The sequence below is a fragment of the Scleropages formosus genome, chromosome 4 (genome assembly GCF_900964775.1).
Source record: "Scleropages formosus chromosome 4, fSclFor1.1, whole genome shotgun sequence".
Classification (NCBI taxonomy): Eukaryota; Metazoa; Chordata; class Actinopteri; order Osteoglossiformes; family Osteoglossidae; genus Scleropages; species Scleropages formosus.
Window position 1 is genome coordinate 31,205,870 of NC_041809.1, and position 18,511 is coordinate 31,224,380.

Below are 18,511 nucleotides of genomic sequence, written 5' to 3' on the forward strand. Positions count from 1 at the left end.
GACGTATGTGTGTATAATGTTTTCAAAGTCAGAAATAGCTGTTGAAACTTAAAATAACAATGGTTAAAATCTGTCTCTCTGTTACACGCTCTGCATTTGTCATTGTCGGAGAAGCACAGCGAGAAGAACGAGTTCGAAAAAGTTGGGCACTAAATCAAATCTCATGTCACGGTTCCTGACATCAGTGATGCCTCCTTTCCAATTTGCCTTCGACTGGCCATGTCCACAGCTGGTGGACAGACAGGGGTTTAGATGAAATTGCTGCAATCTGCAGAAAGCCAGCCTGTGTAAGCACTGTGTCGGCCAGAGCCAGGCTGCCGGTAATGGCAGGATATCATGGACTCAGCTCTTTCTCTTTGTCCTGCCAGAATCTGGACAGCTGCTCTTCCAAAAAGAGGGACCAGGTAGGGAAAGGGGGTTGGGGTGGTTGGGGATACTGTATATGGTGCTTTATAAACATCTAGTAAAAGCTCTGGTTTAGTTTGGTGCCTGTTGCAAAATGTGACATACTTAACAAAAAGTTTAAAAATGAATTAATTTCCATTTCAGTGCAGTTTTTAAATCCAGTTACAGGTGCAGTTAAACTTGTCGAGGAGGGCAGTACTGAAAGTCTACAGTGTGATTGATGTACGGATGGTGTAAACAGTGATGGATAAAAGAATTCCCTTGAGTCTCATGAGGGTTACCAGTCTAGTACTCTTTAGTAGAAAGGCTAGCTATCCTGAACTGCTTTGACCGAATTTACTGCTGGGCAAGAATTATAAGTGAAGTGAGCTGTAATCGCTAAAAGAAGCTTCTCAGCAACAACATCCCCATCATTTAGCATCACAGCAACTATAGCCTACAATATAAATTCAGCATCCTAACCAATTAGTCCAAGTCTCTACATATATCCTTCTGCTGGCATTCTGTCCTGAAGGAAGGAGACAAAAGTCCTTACTGGCATCACAGTCCCATGCCAGCATGTGAGATGTTTCCCATGTGGCCCCCAGTGTGCCATCCGCTTCCAATGCATGGGGACAAGGATGAATGTTCCGCAGTATGTGTGGGTGCAACATCGGATGAATCCACCCAAACCTGTTCAATTGCTGACACCGCAGTTGGTAGCTTTACAGGGTTACAGTATTCTTTAACAAACTTTATCAAAACGGAGAAACACCAGACTCATTTGCGAAGGGGAAGAGAACTAAGCAAACGTACGAAGTGCCACCCCTCTTGATGTTCTGTCTGTAGAATTAGGTACAGTATATTGAATATATGGTTTTATAACAGGATATGAGTACACAGTCTGTACTGTACCTGTGAAAATTGCCAGAGGTCAGCATTTAGACTGCATAATGACATCATGAGGTAAATGAGTAATTTGGCTGTCAGATTTTAAATATTGTTTGTCTTCAGCAATGTGCAAATTAAAGCAAGAAGAAATAATTTTTTGCCTATTTACAGGTGAGGTAACATCAGTGTTTTTTAAGTTATACCAATCAACTAATTATGTTTTCTCCATCCTTGGGCATAATGAAAAGAGAGATGGCCAGCTGATGATGATGGGTAAACAATGAAAGTTAATAGCAACAAAAATATAACATCATAGTCATAATTATGTTCCTACCCAAGTGATACCACAGCACTGGATTTAAATTTAACATTAAAATGGTATCTGAGTGCTGCACCGTAGGACAGACATCCTACATTTTGGGATGATAGACTGGAATGTTACATAAATACAGCTTTCCTTATTAGGTTACTTCATATATTGCTAGAGGCAAATTACACACATTAATGTCACTCTGAACAGCTGCTAGTGCAAAATACAAAAATAACACTTATTACCAATAACACTCTATATTAAAGCAGAAATGCATGAATAAATACAGGTTGACATGGAAGCAGAAAGAAAGTGTGTTTACCTATGTGTTTTAGCTGAGGCTCATAAACATTTTGTTACTATTAGTGCAATCCATCTCACAATCATTTTTCATTGAAAAAATCATGAAAAACATTTTTCAGAGAATGCAGTAGAGTTTAATTATGTTTACTGCTTACTTCTTGTCACAATATTAGTATCACAAACATGGAGTAATTTTGCAGGGCAGACCTTGAAATGTTCTCAAGGCAATTCAACAGACATTATAAACTGAGCTGCTGATTCATTCATATTGTCATGGCAATTATCCTGAACTTTATCTATCAACCTAGAAAAACAAAAAAATCACTGATTTCCATTGGCTATCATTTGGCCTCCAACAGATTAGACATATCAGTGTGTTCGGGACCAACCATCATATGAAAAAACCTTCACAGAAGTCATATTTTTCTTCTATTTATACAGCAGCACTACAACAAACCTTTTTAAGATGCTTGAATTAATTACACGTATTCATTTAGCAGATGCTTTTCTCCAACGAAACTTACAATGAATATTAGATGGTATTTAGCTGACGCATTTTTCAATCCAAGGTGCCGTAGAATGCAGATACACTACAGTAATTACGGCCAATCACTCGTATCTGTGCTAGAGTAATGTTAACACACACTCTCTCACACACTATATCAAATTCAAGACATCGGATCAAATTCAAGACCCTGGTTATTGCCTACAAATGCATCAATAGAACTGCTCCCAACTATTTACAAGACTTGATCAACCGCTACACCCCAACAGGACCCCTTTGCTTGTCTACTTCTGCTCGCTTGGTGGTTCCCTGCACGAAAGGTAAAGCACGGAGGTCCTCGGTTCTGGCTCCGTTGTGGTGGAACGACCTCCCCTCTCACTCAGAACTGCTGAAACTCTGTCTACATTCAAGAAGGGTCTGAAAACTCACCTTTTCCGGACTCGCTTCGCCCAAGATCTCTCCAGCTCACGTATGGTGTAAATGGTCATGCACCGTAACTTTATGATCATCCCCAGATAAGCTTTTAGACAGCCGCTACTCCTGTATTGTATGTAAATGTTTGTGTACCTTAGGAAAAAAAAAAATTGTAGGAAGGTTTATCAGGATTCATCTATCCTGTGTTTTATGCACCTACTTGAGCGATGAGCATCGGTGCATCAAGTGGAAAGTAACAAACTAGGTTTACTTAACATGTCTGCAGCCATGTCTCTTAATGTAATGTACAAATTTGTATTTTTGTTGAAATGTAAGTCGCTTTGGAAAAAAGCATCTGCTAAATTAATAAATGTAAATGTAAATGTACTATAGCCAATTTAGAGTCACCAGTTCACTTTAGACACATCTCTGAGAAAATCCATGTAAATACAGGGACAACAACATGCAAACTCTGCACAGACTGAGCAGGGATCAAACTCACATCCTCTCACACCATCCAGGTTGTGTGAGAAAACAACGCTACCCGCTACACCATCATGCCATCTGTTGTTTGCTTGTTGTCCTTAGCCTGGAGTTCTAGGGAGTGCGAAATATGGGAGAATATAAATATTTTAGGAAAAAGCAGCAGTCCTGTGTTCTGGGACACAATCACCGTGAACTACAGGTACCCTGAAGATGACTGCGACACCTTGGGGTTAACGGGCCTGCAGTTGCTTTTACGAACGCTCTCAACTTTTCACCTGAGCTGACCCAAAAAACGCCGCGACTACACCCCAACGCAAAACCTCATAAAACTGATCGCGCTTACAGAAACATGGCGGAAGGTACCGGTTACACCGGTTACCTCATTTGACTTTGTCATCATAAAGGGTGCAGATATTAAAAGTAGTGACTGATACCACAGATGTGGACGTGGGGCACGTTTATGCAGCTCTCGACTTTGCAGTTAAGGCATTGGCATTTAATATTGTTAGTTTAAATCCCCACAGTTCGTGTTTATTGTTGGGAAAAAGGGGAGCAAACAAAAACAGATGTGGACTGGGGGTCCAGAATGTATGGAATGTGACACCGCAAGCATTTTAATTGGGCCCAGACGATGTGAGGAACAAAAGGCACGGGCATGGCGGCATTTTACTCGTCTGTGAAAAGAAAGGCATCGCCGAGGTCAAGATGTCAAATTTGTTCACGCGGTTTCAGACACAGATGGCAAGCAATAACCTTTTTACACATAGTCTGAAATGCTTATGCTCGAGGCGAGCAGTTTTCTTGAGAATTAGCTTTTGTAGCAGCTTCTCATGAGGATCTCTGCTTGTTTTCCTAAAAGTGCAGGTGAGGAAAAGTGCTTTTTTTTTTTTTTGGTCAGGTTGACAAGCTTGAGGAAACAGTAGGGCGGTCTGGCCTGCACACACTGTTTGAAACTCCTTCAGTTGTAGAAATTCGCGTCTTGAGAGAAATATCCAAGCCGTTACTTCAAAGAAAAGGGGGGGGGGGGGGGGGGGAGAGAGAGAGAGAAAAAAAAAAGGCCGCACAACCCACCCGCGTGCCGCCTCCTCGGCGCGAGCCGCGCTCCCTCACCTCTTCGCGCCTAGGAGATAATATCCATCCGCCAGTCGAGCGGTGTGTCGCGACGCACAGCGCAAAAGAAAGTGCGTTTTAAACGAGGGAGAAACACACTCACACGTGGCCGAAAGAACGCGAAATCCGAAGAGAGCGGAGCGAACGAACTGCCCCGACAGCAGAGTGCGGTGCAGCCTGAGGCCCGCAGTATGTAGGGTGCGAACCCCGCGCTTCGGGATGGTTCACGGAGAGCTTCCCCCCTCCTCCTTCCCCCCGCACTGCCATTCATCCTTTCTTCTCCAGCTAAACAGGAGGAGAAAAGGACGAGAGCAGGAGGACAGCGGAGCCCCCGCCGCCCTCCAGCAGCACAGCCCCGCGTTCTCCTTCCTTTAACCCCCCACCCTGCTCGCCGCAATTTTTATTTAGCTCCTTGGATTTCTGAATGTTCCGCGAGGCTCCGCGCTGCGCGAGCGGCGTGGAAATGAGGGAGTCCACGGCGCGGATTTAACGGACGAGCAGCGGCGCGGTTCGCGTCAGCGGCGACAGACGCGCCTCCTTCACGTCTCGACCGTTTCGTTTGTGACGAGAAAGAAGTACATTCGCAAATATTTGGGGGCTTCTTCGACTAGAGAGAGAGAAAAAAAAAAAACGGCTGCGGAACTGGTAAGCTGTTTGTTTATTTCTTTATTAAATAGAGTGAATATTTGAGTAGGCGGCTGTAACTGCGGTGCATGTTGACACACTCGCGCGCGTGTGTATCATCATTTTGGGTGTTTCGTTTCTCCCGAGCTGCGCGTCCTGTTCACGTCTTTTGTCGAGGTGTCCCGGCGGCCGCCTCTCTTGTCTGTCTGCCGACACCTTTTGCCTCTTTATCCCTCAGCTGAGTCGGAAATGACATTCGACTCGCTGTTGTTATTAAAAACATTTCGCATCTTCAGCCTCGCACAGTCAGTGTGTGTGTGTGTGTGTGTGTGTGTCATTGCCAGAACCCGCTTGGACAGAGAGAAATATAACCAATTCTGCAAAAATGTGAGCACACTGGGGCTGGAACACTCAGGCCGTGTGGGTCTCGAGTCGGGGTGCTCGGTGGCTGATTTATCATAAAACCAGCGATTATTATTATTATTAATATTGTTTTTATTATTATTATTATTATTATTATTATTATTATAAACCTGCGCATATTTTCGATGAGCAGTATGAAAAACACGTTAATTGATTCCATTACCGGGAACCGGCTGTACCACCACATTACCACATGTAAACGTGCTGTAAATGGATACGTTATACATATTTGCTAGTCTACTGTCTAGTGTTCCAGTATAAACGGGGCACGGAGATCTTCTGCGATTTGCACACCATTTATGCACGATTTTAATTCTCAAAATAGGTGCCAAATGCGCATTTACCTTGCCTTTATTTTCTCTGTTGAATTTGAGGCAGACCAATTGATGTTTGCTTTTACTTTTATGTTTTTAAATGTAGTTTTTCCAGTAACTGGGAGGTACATTCCCTTTCTGAAGTTCACACTAATGTAAGAGATGTTTTTTTCCCCCCCTACAGAAGACATTAGGTATCATGTTGGCCAAGAATCATCCTTAACAGAGGTACAGACACAGGATGCAGTGACATATGAGGTCATTTTGTGTTTGAAATGAATATGTACTCAACATGAAAACGTTGAGCTTCTGGTGTTGGTAGGCCAGACCCCGCCACAAAGGGGATTTATGAAATATTGCTACTTTTAAACATCCCCACCCCCCCCTGACTCCACCTCTTTCCCCCCGATGTAAAGAACAAAAGCTACACATTCTGCACATCACCCCTCAGCATATTAAACGTAGTGGATTAATGGAACATTGATTGAAGGTCTTGGGCCTGTATTGTTTTTCTGTCTTGTCATTTTTAAATACCACTCGTGTGTGGCCTGCTTCAGAAAGGCATAGCTACCTGTGTGATGGGTTCTTGCATTACTTTTGCTTTTAGTCAGCAGGCTTTGTTAACCCATTCAGACACATTGGCATCACCAGCCTCCCCTCCCCCACCCCACCCCACCCCACCCCACCTCCTCCCATTCCTACCCTTGTTCCCTTCCCTCTCCCTCCTCTCCCCTCTAAACCCTCTCTCCCTCTTTCTCACTTCTCCCGAGTCACTTCTCTCCCCTTGTAGCAGGTGTACCCAAAGCAATGAGTCACCTTTTTTTTTTTTTTAAACAAGTTCTACCTTTGGTCACGTTGCACTTTGCTCTTTCGAGGATTTACATATTAAAATGTTAAAGTATGAGATAATGTACAGTGAGCAGACCAGGTGTATACAAGTTGGCATGGTGATGTCAGTCGTCTGCAAATGCAGAAAATAAAAATGCAAGTTTAACAGGCTGGAGATGCTGGCCAGATGGCTTTCTACGAGTATGACTTTACTCATTTGCTTGGCTGAACTCTCTATCCTTGTGTGCGTTCACAGACTTGGAAATAATTTTATTGTATGTGCCACAGCTTCTAAATATACAACTACAAACAATCAGCGTTAAGGATCAGTTTTTGTTTCACAGTTGGAAGATTAATGTGTGATAGACCATATTGTAAGTTTCTTCACGTTTTTAATATAAAGCCCAGGAATTTTGTATGATGATATTTGTTGGCCTTTTATTAGCTAATTTCTCCAAATTAGTGTAAAAGATAGATTTTATTTTAATGTTATTTGTACAAGAGGGGTGCGGTGGCGCAGTGGGTTGGACCATGGTCCTGCTCTCCGGTGGGTCTGGGGTTCGAGTCCCGCTTCGGGTGCCTTGCGACGGCCTGGCGTCCCGTCCTGGGTGTGCCCCCTCCCCCTCCGGCCTTATGCCCTGTGCTGCCGGGTAGGCTCCGGTTCCCCGTGACCCCGTATGGGACAAGCGGTTCTGAAAATGTGTGTGTGTGTGTGTGTGTGTGTGTGTGTGTGTGTGTGTGTGTGTTATTTGTACAAATAACCTCCATTGTTCAAATATAGGCCTTAGTGTCTAAACTTGCATAGAACAGACAAATTATTTGTATAGTTTATTATTAGTGTGGGTCTTAATATGAGATTTAAGAATTGACAACTTATTGACACAGAAAAGGCAAGAAAAGATTACCATTTGAACATTTTTACGTTAATGAGTTTGACATAAATTTAAGGGTTAATCTACTTATAATTATTTGCCCATTTATACAGCAAGGTAGTTTTTGTTGAGTAATTCAGGATATGATATCGCGAGATTTGAATGCAGGTCATTGAATTGCAAGGCACCAGCTATAACTACCACCACCTGCTGCCCCGTTTGAATTTTTTTATTACTTTGAGAAATAATGTGTTGTATGATGCGCTACATTCGTGGGAAAAACGCTGCATTGGTTTATTGTTACAAGCTGTAAACAAACCAAAAAAGCCAAGTGAGCAAACAGTTCGGTTTCGACAAATCATGATATTTTTGTTTTAAACCGAGTTATACAATGGAAGATTACAGATAATCAATGAAAGACATAGTAATTCTTCTTTACATTCAATAAAATACATAAGTATGTTTATTTATTTAGCTGACGCTTTATTCCAAAGCGATTTACAATGTTAATCTACTTACAATTATTTACCCATTGATGCAGCTGGGTAGTTTTACTGGAGCAATTTAGGGTAAGTACTTTGCTCAAGGGTACCACAGCTGGAGGTGAGACTCGAACCTGCGACCTTTGGGTCTGAAGGCCGGAGCCATCAGCGATCAGTGTTAGCAATCAATAAGTATTGTACCAATCAATCAGTGTATCGATCAACAATCAATACATTCACTTACTGTAATTTATCACGTAATCTGGGCCCTGAAACAAGATGCACACTGTGGACATGTGACGCGCTGAACGCGCTGAACACAAACACACACACTTTCTGAACCGCTTATCCCATACAGGGCCACGGGGAGCCGGAGCCTACCCGGCAACACTGGGCGTAAGGCCGGAGGGGGAGGGGACGCACCCAGGACGGGATGCCAGTCCATCGCAAGGCACCCCAAGCGGGATTCAAACCCCAGACTCACCAGAGAGCAGGACCCAGTCCAATCCACTGCGCAACCACCCCCACGCTTTAAGTCGCTTTGGAGAAAAGCATCAGATAAATAAAATGTACTTACCTATTGCTTTCCTTCAAAGCGACCTGCAGTATTTATATGTTAAATATTTATATTTAATATAAAGAGAGTCTGTCTTCTCAAACTCACCCTTGAGGTCTAGACTAGAGAGTAACGAAACACGGAAAGTGATTTCGTAAATTATCCACTGTTATTCCTTTATTTATACGAGTTTCAGGTGATATTACTATGTTTACTGTGAAGAAACATCACATCAGACTGGATGTAGTACTGACCTTTAGATCATGAACTACTGTTGAGTGTCATACTCTTTTGCGGTCTCAGTTGTTGCAGTAACATTTGTGTGAATATGCAACTCGTAAAGTAACATCACATGTAAATTCACAGTACTTAGAATATAGATTTGAATTTATTCCTGAACTGAAGGGGGATAACCTAATTGTCGACACAAATAAACATTCGCGTATATATAATAAAAAACTGTAGGGCAGATATATTTATTCAGTACCCGGGTACCCCCACCCTCAATCTGTACACACAGTGACCTTTAATGGTTGTTTTTTCTTTCTTTTTTATGCGGTTCGTGACACCATACAACATAAAGCGGAGACTGAAGCCGCGTAATCGCGCATTTGGTCATTTGCCGCGTTTGTTTCTTTGGCGGTCGCGTTTCTCAGAGGAAAATGTGAACTAAATGGTCTTTTAGAAAAGGCCCATTTGGATGAAGAAATAACTTTAGACCTTTACGGCACAAATATATTCTGCCTAAAAAGATGTGAAGCGGCAACACAGTACTAAATTCCCCATGAATTGCCATTATTCGTTTATTTATTATTGTGCCGTTTTTTTCCGCTCCCGCCCGGCGCTGCCTGCAGTCCTTATAGTAGTGATTCGCGGGGCTGTACCGCAGAGCACGGTAAACTCAGTACACAGAGTACGGGCCGCTTACACACCAGCGTCGCCGAAACGCTTCTCAGACCGAGAGAGGAAACCGGCGCCAACTGCACGCAGACAAAGTAGAGCTCGAACCCAAGTCCAGTCTGCCGTTGTGCCCCATTTCATTAGAGTCATTTTTTTAAAAATGGACACAGTCACTGCCAAATTGTTTCTGCTTCTGGTCATTCTTAAATTAGCTTTCTAGTAAGTACGGAAAGTTGTGTGTAAAAATCTCTGGTCTAGCTAGAATACACACACACACACACACACACACACACACACATTTTCAGAACCGCTTGTCCCAGACGGGGTCATAGGGAACCGGAGCCTACCCGGCAACACAGGGCGTAAGGCCAGAGGGGGAGGGGTACACACCCAGGACGGGATGCCAGTCCACCGCAAGGCACCCCAAGCGGGACTCGAACCCCAGACCCACCGGAGAGCAGGACTGCGGCCCAACCCACTGCGCCACCGCGCCCCCGCGCCTAGCTGGAATAATAATAAAATAATTTTGTAATTCGTATTTCTTTATCAGCTTTGAATTCCATAAGTTAAAGTTGCAATTAACGTTTAAGAATTTTCGAAAATAAAGACACGGTGTCGGCAAAAAATCCCATGTTATGCCGATTCATACCATGCATGGCATGTTCGACGTTCGTAATATCGCCACTTTCTACGTTATTGTCCGTTACCATGGTAACAGTAAGCTTCTTAGTGGCGCCATTGGAATCACAACATTCTCAGACACGGTCTATGAACACGGTGAAAGCAAGTTGAATGCTTGATCCTTTACACATATATCGACTGAGCAGGTAAATATATGGTGTACATTTATGTTACAAACTGAAACTTTAGAAAATGGGTTAAGAATATATGCTTTTTTTTGAAGGGGGTGGGATTTGTTAAAAATTAGTTAAAGAACGTGAAATTGGAAGGGAGTAGACTAAAATTCATAAGTTGACGGTAAGTCCAGCAACCAGTTTTTAGTAAGTGTGGGTTTACTCAAGTGTACTAAAGTGGCCCTGTACAGGATGGTGTAATTCTTAATTATTAACGGAATGCTACATGCAGACTTTCGGTGTACTCTTGCCAAGTATCCTATAGGCTACTTAATTATTAATGAGTAAACCATGCTGAAAAACAGGCATGCACATTTTGAAGTATAGTGCATTACAGAAGGGTTCCAACCTGCAGACTTTCTCAAATGCCGCTGGATTGCAAATGAAACGGTAAAATATTTGTCCAGTTAGTATTTATGTTGCAAGATCACATCCTCAAAAAGAAAATATTTTAAACCAAAATGAATTATTTCTCTGCAGTATCATAAACAAAGTCCAAAGCTATAATCTGGTAGCTGCATAATTTTTTTTGGCTCTATAATCTAGTAGCTCAAAATGCACAGGTGAAAGACTAGGTGGAGGATGTCTATTTGTCTAGTCATTGGCCGCTACACAAACAAGGAAACTGTCCTTGTTCTCTGGACGTACCCCATAGGTTTCCTTCCCTGGGCAGTGAATCTGAAGAAGACATGAAAGAGAAGACAAAAGAGAAGGATAAGGATGTCAGAAATACTGATATACAATGTGTAGAGAGAAGGAAAATGATACAAATCAATTCCTGTGTGTACTGCTCAGTAATCAAGAAGTGGAAAATGCATCAAACTAACCAGACACAGCCAGAACCAGAAAAGCTGTTCCTCAAAAGTCGCCATCTGAAGAAGATGACATGTGAGGGATGGTACTGAGAGGCCAAGGATCAGGCTTTTAGACCTACATTGTTCAATGGCAAAGGGAGGAACAAAGGTGCATAAGGCAACTGCAGTATTTCAGGAGCACTACATATTGATCTGTATTTGAGGGTGTTAAGAAAGAAGCCCCTAGTAAGAACCATCTCAAAGCCTGTCTGGAGTTTACATGACATCACCAGTTATCCAGATAAGATGTGGGATTTTTGGTTTGATGACACCAAGATTGCGCTTCTTCGCCATTATGCAAAGCACTGTGTGGTGCAACAGTTATTCTTCCCACGCCCCAAATGAAGTATGGCGGTGGCAGCGTTATGCTGTAGGGATATGTCTCATCAGCGGAGCCTTGGGGGTCTGGGCATGTTAGAAATGGCATAATAAATAGTAAAAAGTAGCACAAACACTATAGTGGAACATGTTTCAGATTGCAGAAAACTGAAGCTTCTTGCTAAAATTCATTTCATCAAGACAATGATCTCAAGCCCAGAGCCAAAGCAACACTTGAATGGCTCCAGAACCAAAAGGAACACACACTCACTGTCTGAAGCTGCTTGTCCCAAGCATGGTCACGGCAAACCAGAGCCTAACCCGGCAACACAGGGCGTAAGGCTGGAGGGGGAGGGGACACACCCAGGACGGGACGCCAGTCCATCGCAAGGCACCCCCAGCAGGACTCGAACCCCAGACCCACGAGAGAGCAGGACCTGGCCAAGCCCGCAGCACCACCACTCCCTGTTTGCCTTCTAATATGTTTCTGCACATGTGACTTGCAACGAAAATACAAACTGGACTAATATCATTTGTGTTGTAATTTTTGAAAACTTTCAAGATTTCAATACTATTTCAAACAGTGCTGTACAGTGCTTTGCAACTATATGAATTCTGTAGGAGTGATCATTATTCTTGTATAAAATATAAAAATGAATGTATAAAATGTAAATCATAAACTAATAAAATAATTATGATTCACACATCCAATTCTACTTATTTGCTTAGATTAACCAATGCAATTTGGGGTTCAATTATTTTTGAACCTGCACTACTTCTGTTTATCTACTACATGCATGATTTTTTTCTAATCCAACAATTTGTAATTTCACAGCTGTTTTGTCAGATGAGGAAGACTGCTTCTCATCAAAATTTAGTGGTCAAACTAAGGGACGCAAGGGATTCACATACTTTCAAGCAGCACTATATATAAAGTAAAGCAAATTACTCAAAAGAAGGATTAACATTAATAAGAGGCATTGAATAGTCATAGAATACTTTGTTAGAAATATTTGAGTAATTATGCCATTAAAGAAATCCTTTTGGGTCACGTGTTTGCGTGACCTGTGTAGATAATACTGCACGTTTCACTGTGCTAATTAACTAAATGTTAGTAACTTACTGTCTTTTAAATCAAGGCCTTAATAAGATGGTAATTGGAAATTAGTACTGAGTGGCAATTTTTGGTTACTTTTCAGTGATTTTATAGCTGAATCATTAATTAAAAAACAATGTGTTTCTGTTTTCATTGCTGACTAGTGGGGCGGGGCTGGAAAAACACTTAATACTCAGCATGTGATCAAGTTGAGTCCGACTCATTGGGACTGCTCACATGGTTTTCGAAATGATGGAGGAACAGACGTGTTTTGCCAGGGCTGTCTATGCATGTGTGTTAGGTGAAAATACAGGGAGAAACGTAAACTCTACACACCCTTGGCTGGACTGAAACCCCGGCCTACGGAGTAGTTTAGAAGGCGTTGGTTAAACCCACTGAACCACTGTGTCCCTCAGGCCTTAGTCTGATCTCTTTTTATTGTTTAACTCAGACTTAAGCATCTGCATCCTAATATTGAAAGTGTACTAATGTAATCCAGATGCGTTATTGTTGCTAATTTGAAAAATTTTCTGCGAGGGTGTATAGTCCTGTCTGTTTGTCTTTTATCTCAAGTTCATGTTCCTTAGAGATACTCGTGTATTATTTATTCTTTTTGAAATAAAAAAATGTTTTGTTACTTTGTACATGTAGATGCTACTCACGGCACTGTAGTGATAATTTAATATGGCAAAGTTAAATGGTGAGTAATTAGATTATATATACCTTTAAATAGGTCTCCTTCCATACAGTTTATTGATATGAGGGTATGTGTATTTGAAGGGGGCACAGTGGCGCAGCGGGTTTGGCCGGGTCCATCCTTCTAGTGGGTCTGGGGTTCGAGCCCTACTTGGGGTTCCTTGCGGTGGACTGGCATCCCGTCCTGGGTGTGTCCTCTCCCCTTCCAGCCTTGCTTCCTGTGTTGCAGGGTTAGGGTCTGGCCCACCGTGACCCCGCTTGGTTTCGGCCAGCGTGTGTGTGTGTGTGTGTGTGTGTGTGTATACGTAAACCTGTATTTTCCAAGTTTTTGGCATAAATTTATTTTTCTTTAAAGAAAACGTTAAAATAAGTAGTGTGAGTCAAGTAGTTGCCTTCTACCTATGTAAGGGCTGGCCTGAAGAAAAAATGTTTCCCATTTCGGAACCTGAAGTGTGTTGTGAACTTCAGATGTCTAATGTTAACCCAACAGGTTAAGGTATTTAAGGGTGGGAGACAGGGAGTAAGTCTTTACTGCTTTACTTGTAATTTGGGATCAGCACAAGGGTTTGATTCTGAAGAAAACAGAGGTTATTGTGTAAGACCAGTTGTTACGGTTGCAGGGCGGTAACTAGCCGTAGTCAGGATCCTCAACAAAAAACATGGTGTTAAGATTCTTAAAAAAGAAAGCTAACCCTTTAACACATTTTTTATTTTGCAAACTTATGCCACTTGCTTAGGAAAGGGATCTTTACTTTAGGGTTGGCCTGTTGGTGCAAAGTGTGGCACTACTGCCTGGGCTGTTTGGGTGTGGGTTCAAATCTAGCTCATTCAGTGTGGAGTTTGTATGTTCTTCACATGTCTGTGGGTTTCTTTTGGGTGCTCTGGTTTCCACCAACAGTTAAATGACTTTCAGTCAAGGTGAGTTGACCATTCTAAATAGCGGCCCTTGGTGTGTCAATTGCTAGTCTCTTTGTTTTTGTTTGTGGCTACCTAATGATGGCCTGGTGTTCCTCCCCCAGCTACTGATTCCAGGATAGGTTCTGGACCACTGAAACCCTGACCAAGACAAGTGGTTACAGAAAGTGAGTGAGGCTGTACTTCAGCACCAAAACCTGTATTGACAAATGAGATCACATCCAGCAAGTCTGAGAAAGCTGTCATTACATTACAGTTCAGTGAAAAAGTTTCACTGCATCCTACTGCTTTTTAGTTGAATATGTTTGAAGTTTCCATATGCAAATATACAGAAGTCCTGTTTCCATCTAATGTCTTTTGTCTGTTCCGATTATTATTGTCTTTTTGTTTCTCCAAAGCACAGGTGTCAAATATAAACATTTAAGAAAACTATTATAATATGTTCACTAGTAATGCTTATCGTGAATTTATTGACTATAGTTGTGGGACATTTTTTTATTTGTACAAAACAAACCTTTATTGAAAAAGAATTGGATATAAATTTACCATTGTAATAAAAATTTGGAGAAACAAGTCCTCCATCACCCTTCAATGTATATGAAGTGTATATGTATAATTCTCTGGAATTTGTGTCTCTAGTTATTAGTTTATGATGTCCAGCATTTGTAAGAGAAGATTTAGAAAATGGCCAAATGAAAGTGCTCTGTACTCTCTTTGGAGGAATCAGTGATACTTAAAGGCTCAGTTTCTGTAACGTGATCCTTTTCCTTGGGTGTGTGCTGGTTTCTCCCAGAGGCTTTGGCCATCATATTTATAAGTGCAATGCACTATCATTACCACTGATGTTCCTTCCCAGCGCAAGTATCAGAATTAGGCCGCATTAAAAATGCATTGGCCTCCGCAATGTGCTTTTTTCACGTGGTCTGGGAATGATTTTGAAGCCCTCTTTTTAGCATCTTCTACCTCATCTTCCTCTTGGGTCTCAGAGAGCTGTGCTCACACTCCCTCATGGTGACCTGCACTTGTTTTAAACAATGGATGTAGGGTGAAGAGGGCATGCTGGGATGCCACAGTGTGCATTCATCAATTTTACAGACTGTTTTCCCCAAAGCAACTTCCAAAGGAGACTATGTAGTTGTATCAGGCTGCACCTTTTCAGCTAAGGTGACTTGCAATTCTTAGATGTACTACAGTACTCGACTTAAGTCATTTATATGCCAGTGAAACACCCTCGCTGGCATACAGAGTACTGGCGATTTAGAGTTACCGGTTCATTTGAAAGCATGTCTTGACAATGACAAAGAAATGATACAGACACATACAGTATTAATCCACTTTGTATTTTTGTAGCAAAGACATTTTTTGATTCTGGAGGCATGCAAGTGTTACTTTGGCTCTGGGTTTGTGATCGTTGTCTTGACTGTGGGAGGAAACGGACACAAACACAGGGAGAACATGCAAATTCCACACAGACTAAGCAAGTATCGAACTCGGATCAAACCCAGAGCCAAAGCAATACTTGAATGCCTCCAGAATCAAAATATGTCTTTGCAACGAAAATACAAAGTGGAATAATGTGTCTGTATTGTTGCACCAACATGCTGCCCACTTCTCTGACATAAGTAATCCCACCTCACCCCACCACAGGCTTTAGATGGAGCCACAGTCCTTTCGTACTCCCCAGGGATGAGGGAAGAAGGGCGAGCTTGTTTAGGGCTGCCGGCTAACATTAGCCCATATGCTTACAACCATGAAACGCTCAGATTTTTGTCCTTTCTCGAAGGCAAGAAATCTGTGTCAGTGCAGTGGCCTCATCTGCCTAGAACAGCCCGTCTTCATCGCAGTTTGAGCTGTGACCTTGCAGTCAAAGGACCCAGGTTCAGATTCCTTCTCCCACTGCAGTACCTTTAATTCCCGCAGTAAACTTTACAAAGATAATAATTCTAAGTAGGCTAATGTATAAAAAAAGGTTAATAAGTCACTTTGGAGAAAAGCACCACATAAATGTAAATTAATTACTTATTTTTAACTAGTAATGTCTTTTTTATGGCCTTTTTAGAAATTCCACTCCATTTAGGACTCAAGGCTCTGATTCGCTGGCAGGTTGAAGGTTCTGATTGGTCTGAAAACCAGGTGCCCGAGGCGTACAGCCTCCATCCTGGTTGCCAAAGGTCCCCGGGGAGGTCCAACCACCGGCAGCATCTGTGCAGCCTCGTTTTCACCGGGGCTAATCTGCCGAATTAGGGCATCAGTAGTAGGAGGGAGACCGACACAGGAAGGAAGAGGGACAGAAGTAGGTAAATGAAATCAGATTATCATCTGTGCAGAGGGATAAAGCAGGGGGATGGGTGGAAAGGAACGGCAGAGGCCTTTGTTTGCAGTTGGGCTTGTTTGGGTGGCAGACGTGCCTGCAAAAATACATTGTTGAAGGTGCTTTACCAGCTGCCAAAAAACCTCAACGGACGAGACGCCAAAGAGGTTGTAGCTGAGCAGTCAAATCTTTCCCGTCACATAACGTGGAACTGGCATTTGAAAGCACTCCAACTTTGAGGGGCGTCTCAAGTAAGCAGAGCAGCGCCTGTCCCTCTAACACATTTACGGCATCGTGACTCTTGAACCGTGGTACCAAGCTGCGGCGATGTGAAAGTGCTGGGTATTGGCAAGGTGTGAGTGGCGTACAGCGTGAACAATCTAAATCTGTGATGTGTCCCCATACACCACAGACACATGTTAGATCTGCAGCTACTTGTCATTACACTTTTGCTTTGGCCGCGCAAGTCTGAAAGACTGTTGCTATTTGAATTGCTTTGTGCTTGAATGATAATACGCAAATGGTATCCAGGGACTTGTGGCCCAAGTCCTGGTGTGCAGGTCTGTGTATGACAGTGTGGGTCGTATTTGAATGTACGTGGATGCAGGTATGAGCGCCGGCAGACGTGCACATGTGTGTGTTCCCAGATGTGTGAGGCTGAGCCCAACACACTGACGTGCTTTCACTAATTCAAAGCTACAGGAACGCAGTGGACCAGGGTCACCCCACTGAGCTGCCCCAGTCCCAACCCCGATTTGTACCCCTGATACATTTGTGTGATTTGCTGTTTAATCTGGGGCCTCATTGTTGCCAGCGGAAGGGCTCAAGCGGCTAGCCGGGTTTCACGGCTGACTCCGCTCCCGCTTAGGGTGCCCATTGTCCTGGAGATTTGTGGGTTTTCACCCGGATAATGTGAGAGGTGCCTCTTCATCCTGTCACTTCAGGAGAGCATCACTATTGTGAAACAGTGTGAAGAGTTTGAGCGATGAGTGAAGAATCCTACAGTCAAAGTAGAAACCTTGTGAGCTCTGAACTTATGCCCTTTGTGGTGTGTATGTGAGCATGTTCACATTTGCACCCGTCTGTGTGTGTGGATGCATGCATATAAGTATATGTAATTCCCTTATGGCCAATGCATTCGGGTCTTGTTTTCTCACTGGCTGAATAACTGGTGCAGTGAGAAGACAACCAGCCGGATGGGAAGAAAACAGGTCGGGGAGTGGGAGAAGGGAGAGGGATCTCGCTGATGTCATCTTGTATCTGTCTCTCTGCGTTTCGTGTCATCAGTCTCTCCATCTGATCTCACATCATCCACTGAATCTGATGAGTGGGGTGCCCGCGAGGTCACCAGAGCCCTTAGGGTTACCAAACCCCGCTGTGCCGGTCATCCCTTTTCTGCACTGCCCAAGAACAACTTTGGTGGGGTGGGGGTGGGAGTGGGGGATGTACCACAGTGGCAGTATTCCCCATTTTCATCTTGTCTTCCTCTGAACAAGCCACTCAGCGGTGCCAAATTATAGCTTATGTTTCCTAATGGAGGCATTTGTTTTGTCTCTCTCTGTCTTCCTCGTTTTTGACACCACTTGGAAATAAGTGTCAAGCAGCAAGTAGGGTGGGGGGTTTAATTTGGGAATTTGCACGAGGACTGAAGCATGGGACGCGATGTTCCAGTAGATTAAGGTTCTCTCACACGCAGGCTTTTGTGACGCTCTCTCGACACACTTCCAGGTCAAGTGGTTCAGGAATGGCATGTCAGCACTCTTGTCGGGTATTTTTTTTATGAGGTAAACTCCCGAAATGTCCCATTTATTTCTTTTAGTAGATTTCTTCTGGGTTCATCACTGATATTTCACTCCATCCTATGAATTCCTCAAACGGCCTAATGTCATGAACGTCATACTTCTACTGCATTCTAGTTTTGTGTTATTACCGTTCACTGCAATCTTTTGGCTGAATTTGAACACACGGTATTGTTAAGTGGTCTATTTACTCTGTTTCTTTTACAAAAATAGGCTGTTCTGCTGACCTGTAGCCAGTAATACATCTTAGTTTTGACCTTGCTGAT

General features: G+C 42.9%; 1 protein-coding gene across 3 annotated transcripts in view; it reads left to right on the top strand.

Moving 5' to 3' along the window:
• The first annotated feature begins 4,441 nt into the window (after positions 1-4,441).
• LOC108934380 (spectrin beta chain, non-erythrocytic 1-like) overlaps positions 4,442-18,511 on the top strand; it is a 68,161-nt gene continuing 54,091 nt past the window's right edge. For 2 of the 3 annotated variants that reach the window (XM_018752099.2, XM_018752096.2), the window contains exon 1: positions 4,442-5,048. The gene's annotated coding sequence lies outside the window, so the exon portion shown is untranslated. Of the gene's footprint in view, positions 5,049-14,249; positions 14,303-18,511 lie in introns of those variants that run through there. The other variant, XM_018752097.2, reaches the window with a different exon arrangement.